This window comes from Bubalus bubalis, chromosome X (genome assembly GCF_019923935.1).
Source record: "Bubalus bubalis isolate 160015118507 breed Murrah chromosome X, NDDB_SH_1, whole genome shotgun sequence".
NCBI lineage: Eukaryota > Metazoa > Chordata > Mammalia > Artiodactyla > Bovidae > Bubalus > Bubalus bubalis.
The window spans coordinates 122,308,385-122,316,870 of NC_059181.1; positions in this window are offsets into that span (position 1 = coordinate 122,308,385).

Here is an 8,486-nt window from a genome sequence, read left to right on the forward strand (position 1 = left end):
TTTAGGATGGACTGGTTGGACCTTCTTGCAGGCCAAGGGACTCTCAAGAGTCTTCTCCAACACCACAGTTCAAAAACATCAATTCTTTGGTGCTCAGCTTTCTTCACAGTCCAACTCTCACATCCATACATGACCACTGGAAAAACCATAGCCTTGACTAGACGGACCTTTGTGGGCAAAGTAATGTCTCTGCTTTTGAATATGCTATCTAGGTTGGTCATAACTTTCCTTCCAAGGAGTAAGCATCTTTTAATTTCATGGCTGCAATCACCATCTGCAGTGATTTTGGAGCCCCCCCAAAATAAAGTCTGACACTGTTTCCACTATTTCCCCATCTATTTCCCATGAAGTGATGGGACCTGATGCCATGATCTTCGTTTTCTGAATGTTGAGCTTTAAGCCAACTTTTTCACTCTCCTCTTTCACTTTCATCAAGAGGCTTTTTATTTCCTCTTCACTTTCTGCCATAAGGGTGCTGTCATCTACATATCTGACGTTATTGATATTTCTCCCATCAATCTTGATTCCAGCTTGTGCTTCTTCGAGCCCAGTGTATCTCATGAGGTACTCTGCATTTAAGTTAAATAAGCAGGGTGACAATATACAGCCTTGACATATTCCTTTTCCTATTTGGAACCAGTCTGTTGTTCCATGTCCAGTTCTAACTGTTGCTTCCTGACCTGCATATAGGTTTCTCAAGAGGCAGGTCAGGTGGTCTGGTATGCCCATCTCTTTCAGAATTTTCCACAGTTTATTGTGATCCACACAGTCAAAGGCTTTGGCATAGTCAATAAAGCAGAAATAGATGTTTTTCTGGAACTCTCTTGCTTTTTCCATGATCCAGCAGATTTTGGAAATTTGATCACTGGTTCCTCTGCCTATTCTAAAACCAGCTTGAACATTTGGAAGTTCACAGTTCACATATTGCTGAAACCTGGCTTGCAGAATTTGGAGCATTACTTTACTAGCGTGTGAGATGAGTGCAATTGTGCAGTAGTTTGAGCATTCTTTGGCATTGCCTTTCTTTGGGATTGGAATGAAAACTGACCTTTTCCAGTCCTGTGGCCACTGCTGAGTTTTCCAAATGTGCTGGCATATTGAGTGCAGCACTTTCACAGCATCATCTTTCAGGATTTGAAGTAGCTCAACTGGAATTCCATCACCTCCACTAGCTTTGCTCGTAGTGATGTTTTCTAAGGCCCACTTGACTTCACATTCCAGGACGTCTGGCTCTAGGTCAGTGATCACACCATCGGGATTATCTGGGTCGTGAAGATCTTTTTTGTACAGTTCTTCTGTGTATTCTTGCCACCTCTTCTTAATATCTTCTGCTTCTCTTAGGTCCATACCATTTCTGTCCTTTATCGAGCCCATCTTTGCATGAAGTGTTCCCTTGGTATCTCTAATTTTCTTGAAGAGATCTCTAGTCTTTCTCATTCTATTGTTTCCCTCTATTTCTTTGCATTGATCAGTGAGGAAGGCTTATCGCTCCATCATTTAGTGTTGAAAAATAACCTTATAAATAGGGTTATCCTTCCCATTTCAAAGATAGGGGAAACAAGGCAAAGAGAAGTAAAGTGACTTGCCTGCTGCTGTCTAGCTAGAGCCTAGTAAGACTGGCAGCACTTGGCCTTAACTGTGATCTACTGCCTTTCAGGAGGGGCTTCCCTGGTAGCTCAGTGGTAAAGAATCTGTATCAATGCAGGAGATGCAGGTTCGATCCCTGGGTTGGGAAGACCCCTGGAGTAGGAAATGGCAACCCACTCCAGTATTCTTGCCTGGAAAATCCCTTAGACAGAGGACTCTGGCGGGTTACAGCCCATAGGGTCACAAAATGTGACACAACTGAGTGTGCATGTGTGCACACACACACACACACACACATCTGCCTCTCAGGAAGCAGAAGCACGAAGCAGCGCCGTGCAGGAGTAAAGTGAGTGAATTTGAGGTCAGCTGGTTAAGTCCAAGCTCTGTATCCTAACAGCTGGCTGTGCTACATTTGGCAACTTACGCACCCTCTCTGAGCCTCGGTTTTCTAATCTATACCAGGAGGATATGAATACTCGCTCTGCGAACCTCACCCGTTTGTTGGGATGATCAAATGAGATGTATTCTAAACGAAGGCTTAAAACGACAAAGCTCTGTGCAAACGCGAGTAGGTGATTCTATTATTTTCACAGAACCTCACTTGGCAGTGGACGCAGAGTAGGAGCCTAGCACCGCTGATGAGGGGATCTCAGCGATCCCAGTCCATGCTCTGGCGACATGATCTGCACTTTATTGTAACTCTGCTTGGGAATCTGTCCGAGACTTGTTCGGGACTTGTCAACTCTGTCTCCACAGCATCTGGCTCAGTCCCTGGCCCTGAGAGAAGCCTAGGACATGGTACTAGTTTGTGGGGGTAACAGTGGGAGCGGCAAGAGGAGGAGAGGCCCTAACAGCAGCACTTTGAAGGAGTCCCTTTCTGGGCGGCTACAGCACCAACCTGTGGCCAGCAGAGGGCAGCAGAGACCCTTCCGAAGCCCAGACCGTCTCAGCGCAAGCCCTGGTACCCCGCCAGGAATCCGTGCATCTCGGACCTTGCTTGAAATTTAGCCTCTCTCTAGGGAGGCCTGGTGTGCTGCAGTCCATGGGGTCGCAAAGAGTCGGACGCGACTGAGCGACTAGATTGAACTGAACCAAGGGGTGGAAATTGCGCTCCGTTTGACTAAAATGTTTTCCGACCCTTTAGCAGTTTGCGAATTTCGGCCTGAAACTAGGGCAACAGGAGTCGTTTTAGTCACCACGGCCATCCCCAACGTTCGCTGAGCCACCGCATCCATGAGTTCTGAAACTCTCCGTGGAGAGACAGCGGTGCTGCCCGCTTCCTTGCCACAGAGCTCCATGCATTTGACAAAAGGTATTATCAAATTTGGAAAGAGTTCCTGGCTTTTGAAGACTGAGAACTGAAAACTTCTGTTTTGGTTTGGTTTTTTAATAGTGTATTCAAAGTCCCTTAGAGAGAGCTGCCATCTACTTATTATTTTGATGTTCTATAGTTAATAGAAAGGCTCATAAGTCCGCATTGGGAGTCACTTAAAGTGGTTGAATGGATGGTAATTATTTTAGCTAACAATGGAAAGAAGAGCCCAGCATACTGGTAAAGTGGCCTGCTTCTGCTAATTGATGGGCCAGCCTTATTATTTTTTCCATTTGACACCAAAAGGCTGCTGGGACTAATGGCCTTTCAAGAGAAGGCAAAAGCTTTCTATTTATTTACCTTATTCTCTGGCTTTTACAGGGTCCCATTTTAATACCCCTTAATTACTCTATAGCAGTTGAGTGAAGGGGTTAAGAGTAATGGGCTTTGGAGTCAGACAAAACCAGGCTTGAATCCTGGCTCTAACAGCTGCCTGGTCTGGGCCACTTAAGCTACCACTATGGGCTTTAATTTCCTTATCTGTAAAATGGCAACACTAATTCCTGCCTGGAAGGGTTACTGTAAAGATTCAATGAGATGATGCAGCTAAAGCACTTAGCCCAGAGCAGGGACCGATGAGTGCTCAGTAAATCATAGCCCTTGTTATTACTCAAATATTGTAAGAATGCTAAAACACATCCATACGCAATTATGAATTCACATTGAGGATAGTAAGTGGCCATGATAAAATGCTCAAATCAAACCCTCATAAAGTAATGAGGTTCAGAGGGATGAGGTAATGCCCCCAAAGTTGGTCAGAAACTGCTAGAGATGGACCTTAAGTCCTGTCTGAGGCTAGAACTAAGTTTTCCATGTCAACTTTCTTCTGGAATGGCAATCAACTCTTCCCTCCAGCCTGAGATGTCTCAGAGCCCTGGTGTAAGGGGCTGCCCTGAGTCCCCTTGGACATCCATCCTAGAGCCCATGGCTCTAATTGAGGCTGACTCCCAGGAAGCCGAGTTATTTGCCTAAAGTCACACAGTTGGCTGAGCAAGGAGACCTGGAGAAAGAGTGGGAAATCCATTGTTCCTTAGCCTTGGCCCTGTAGTTCTGGAACATAGAGTATAATTAATATTCAAGGCATCCAGTCATTCATAAATATGGCACCGGGGATACAGTGATGATCAGGACAGACCCAGTTCACTGTCTAGTGGGGAAGAAAGACAGGGGACAGTCACCTGGGATAAACATGGGGTGGCCAGTGCTCTGATGGCTCCCAGGGAGCCGTGGGAGCTCAGAGGACAGCTAATCCAGACTTAGGTGGAGGTGAGGGTGCGGCCAAGAGCAACATCAACTGGCCAGTGACACAGTGCTATTTGCATTCATTTTTTGACCAAACATTTACTGAATGAGGTCCCTGTGCCAGGCACTGTGCTAGACACGATAAAATACAGAGATTACTCAGGCCTGGGTATTGCCTTTCTGAAAATTGGCGCTTTCCATTAGGAAGTACGTGGTATGGTGCTTTTCAGTTTATACAGAATTATCAACTCCCTCACCTTCAGGAAACAGGTAACAATAAGTCTGAAAAATTTATTGGTTGGATTTCTGCCTGGTTAAAACATCTGTTGATTATTTGTTCTTTTTGCATCACAAAATGAGCTATTTGTGAGCAGGAAAGTGCACCCGAATTTCTGGAACTTCCTGCACAGTTATAGATTGTGATATTAACTAGTGGAGCCTTGAACACTGACCTTTGCCTTTTGAGGATGAAATCAAACTCAACATCAGTGATATTAAAGCAGACATGTTAGCACTGGGATTTGTCTTTTGGTTTTGGCTTCCATTTTTTAAATTCTAGTTTTATTCCATTTAGAACCATGACATTTTGCACCATAGGTTTGTTCTGAGTATATAAATTTTTTAACTGTATATAAATGGAATCTTGCTACTTCTTTTGGAATTCCAAAGTATTTCTCTTTTTGGTAAAAAAGGCAATATACTCTCAGGGTACCAAACTCATCTGACCTAGAGTTGGAAATGCTTCTAATTTTAATAATTCTAGAAGTTACTGACATTAAGTTAGTTAGAGTGGACAGATTACCATTGCAGCTAGGTTTGGGGATACAAAATCTTAGCAAAAGGGGTGGGAAATTCTGAAAAATGTATTTCAATTATCTTCCTCAAAGTCCCTTTTCTGTCATTAGTAACTTGGATGCAAACTAACAGAAAATGAGAGTGTTATGCTATTTTGGCCTATGTTATTTCAATGTATTTCACTTTCCAACTTCACAAAGAATATATTCAGAGTGTTTCCAATGAAATCCTCTGCTGTTGCCTTCACAACATGACCAAATCATAACCAAAAAACTAGGTTTTTGTGCCATCTTGCAGGATCTTACTTCCCTGACCAGGGATCAAATACGGGGCCCCAGCAATGAAAGCTTGAGTTCTAACCACTGGACCACCAGGGAATGCCCTATAAATATATTCTAAGTGAATGATTCTTTAAGAAAATCTCTGTGGATGCAGGTCATTGTAGATTGTTTCATAGAGAGATTTTAGGTGCAAGGAAATGGTCAGCTCCTGCATTCTGGTATTATGATGAGCTCTGTGGCTTGGTTTTCACCTTATCTGGAGAATTACAGATTCGGATCTGCAATCTGAAGATTCCAAATCTGCATTGACTATGGGGTTCGGGAGACAGCAACAAGTGTGCCCTGTTAGAGCATCAGTTCTCTCTTTCTTCTTTCTGGGACATCGTTTAAAAGCTCCCATGACTAAGAAAAATATTTTTTAGACTTTAAAATGTGATAGAAAGCCCATCACATGAAATTATCATCTTAACTGTTCTAAGTGTACAGTTCAGTGGTGTTAAGTATAGTCACAATGTTGTATTGCATATCTCCAGAACTTTCTATCTTGCAAAACTGAAATTGTGTCCATTAAACAACTCCCCATTCCTTCTCCCATCTCTAACAGGTTTTGTCAAGGGACCATCACCAATCCTTTATGGGTCAGTGTTCTCACTAAAGGGAGTAATTGTTGCAGAAACTGTTCTCTCCCTCTCCCTGCCCACTACTTGGGAACAAAAGAAAGATTCTGAAGTAGTGATGTTTTATCTTTTGTTAACTCAGATCTCAAAGCTGAGTTCTGTTTCCCACCATCATTGCCCACAAGAGCTAGGAGCAGAAGTTTTGAGACCTTGAAATGCAGGGGTTTTGTAAAAATAAAAAGTTAAAATTAATTCTTTTTAAAAAAATTGAAATGGCAACCCACCCCAGTATTCTTGCCTGAGAAATCCCATAGACAGAGGAGCCTGGTGAGTTACAGTCCATGGGGTCACAAGAGTTGGACATAACTTAGCCACTAAGCAATAACCAAGGGAAAAGTTGCAGAGATCCCCCTGGGCTAATAGAGCATTTTCCTTAAAAAGGGGAGAGCTGGTTTGGAATTCCAGCTCTGAAGAATTTCAGGCTGTGTGACTACTACAGACTGAATGTGTAGCCCCAAATTTATATGTTTTGACCTAACCCCCAATGTGGTATTAGGAGATGAAGCCTTTGAGAGATTAGGAGGTCATGAGGGTGGAGCACTCATGAATGAGATCAGTGCCCTTATGTAAGAGACCCCAGAAAACACCCTCACCCCTTCCCTTACCTGACAACACACCAAAAAGATGACTGTTCAACGCAGAGTACATCATGAGAAACGCTGGGCTGGAAGAAGCACAAGCTGGAATCAAGACTGCTCAGAGAAATATCAATAACCTCAGATATGCAGATGACACCACCCTTATGGCAGAAAGTGAAGAGGAACTAAAAAGCCTCTTGATGAAAGTGAAAGAGGAGAGTGAAAAAGTTGGCTTTAAAGCTCAACATTCAGAAAACTAAGATCATGGCATCTGGTCCCATCACTTCATGGGAAATAGATGGGGAAATAGTGGAAACAGTGTCAGACTTTATTTTGGGGGGCTCCAAAATCACTGCAGATGGTGATTGCAGCCATGAAATTAAAAGATGCTTACTCCTTGGAAGGAAAGTTATGACCAACCTAGATAGCATATTCAAAAGCAGAGAGATTACTTTGCCAACAAAGGTCTATCTAGTCAAGGCTGTGGTTTTCCCAGTGGTCATGTATGGATGTGAGAGTTGGACTGTGAAGAAGGCTGAGTGCCGAAGAATTGATGCTTTTGAACTGTGGTGATGGAGAAGACTCTTGAGAGTCCCTTGGACTGCAAGAAGGTCCAACCAGTCCATTCTAAAGGAGATCAGTCCTGGGTGTTCATTGGAAGGACTGATGCTAAAGCTGAAACTCCAATACTTTGGCCACCTCATGCGAAGAGTTGACTCATTGGAAAAGACCCTGATGCTGGGAGGGATTGGGGGCAGGAGGAGAAGGGGACGACAGAGGATGAGATGGCTGGATGGCATCACTGACTTGATGGACATGAATTTGAGTGAACTCTGGGAGTTGGTGATGGACAGGGAGGCCTGGCATGCTGCGATTCATGGGGTCGCAAAGAGTTGGACACGACTGAGCAAATGAACTGAACTGAACCAGGAAGCAGGTTCCCACCAGACACCAAATCTACCTGTACCTTGATCTTGGACTTCCCAGCTGTGAGAAATAACTGTTAAGCAACCTGTACGTGAGTGCTCAGTTGTGTCCGACTCTTTGTGACCCCATGGACTGTAGCCCACCAGGCTCCTCTGTCCATGAGATTCTCCAGGCAAGAATACTGGAGTGGGTTGCCATTTCCTACCCCAGGGGATCTTCACATTTTGAAAAAACAAATGGGTTACAAAATTATTTTCAATTATGTCAAACTAGAGAAACAGTTAAGGAAAGGGCAGAGATTATTGTTTATATGGGAGAAAGATGTGATCCAAAGATAGCTACTTAGTTTTATCTCTCGACGGGTTACTTTGTTTTCTGTGTTACACTTGATTTTTAGAATGGTAAACTGCTTCTACACAAGTCTCAACTGGCTTGGCAAACATCCTTATTTGGAATTCTTGAAAGAGTTTTTGCTTCCTGAAAAAAGGAAATTGTTACCTTCTGTTGCTTTTTTATTGGAGGTATCATTCAAGTGAGTTTCCAGCCCATTGGAAACAATTCCCATTCTTTCAGATCATAAAGTTCAGGAATGGGTGTGTTTGTGGGGGAGGGGTCGCAGCCAGTGAGTCAGAGTGGATCAAGCCATTTGTCAGTTTCTCAAAACTGTAGAGAAAAATGTGTTTATGGACTCTAGCCCTATTGGGCCCGACTTTCCAGTTTCAAACCTTGATCCACCTGATTCCACCCCTTCCCCAGCTAGCTAGCATCTCCTAAGATTATCAACTGGGAGTGTAGATTAAGCCCCACAGATAATACATGGGGCCAGCTTGTCTATGTGTATGCAGTCAGCAAGAGTGAAATGCCAAAGGTAGTCAAAGAAATGCTTTTCAAGTTAGCTTTTTGGAAGTGAGGGGGAAAGTAAGAAAGGATGGTTCTAGACAGATGATCTGGGCAGGGATTTACTTGTATCAGAAGAGCTGGGGTCTTTCAGAGACAGGAGGCCTTTTCTTTCCTCTTTGTTAATATG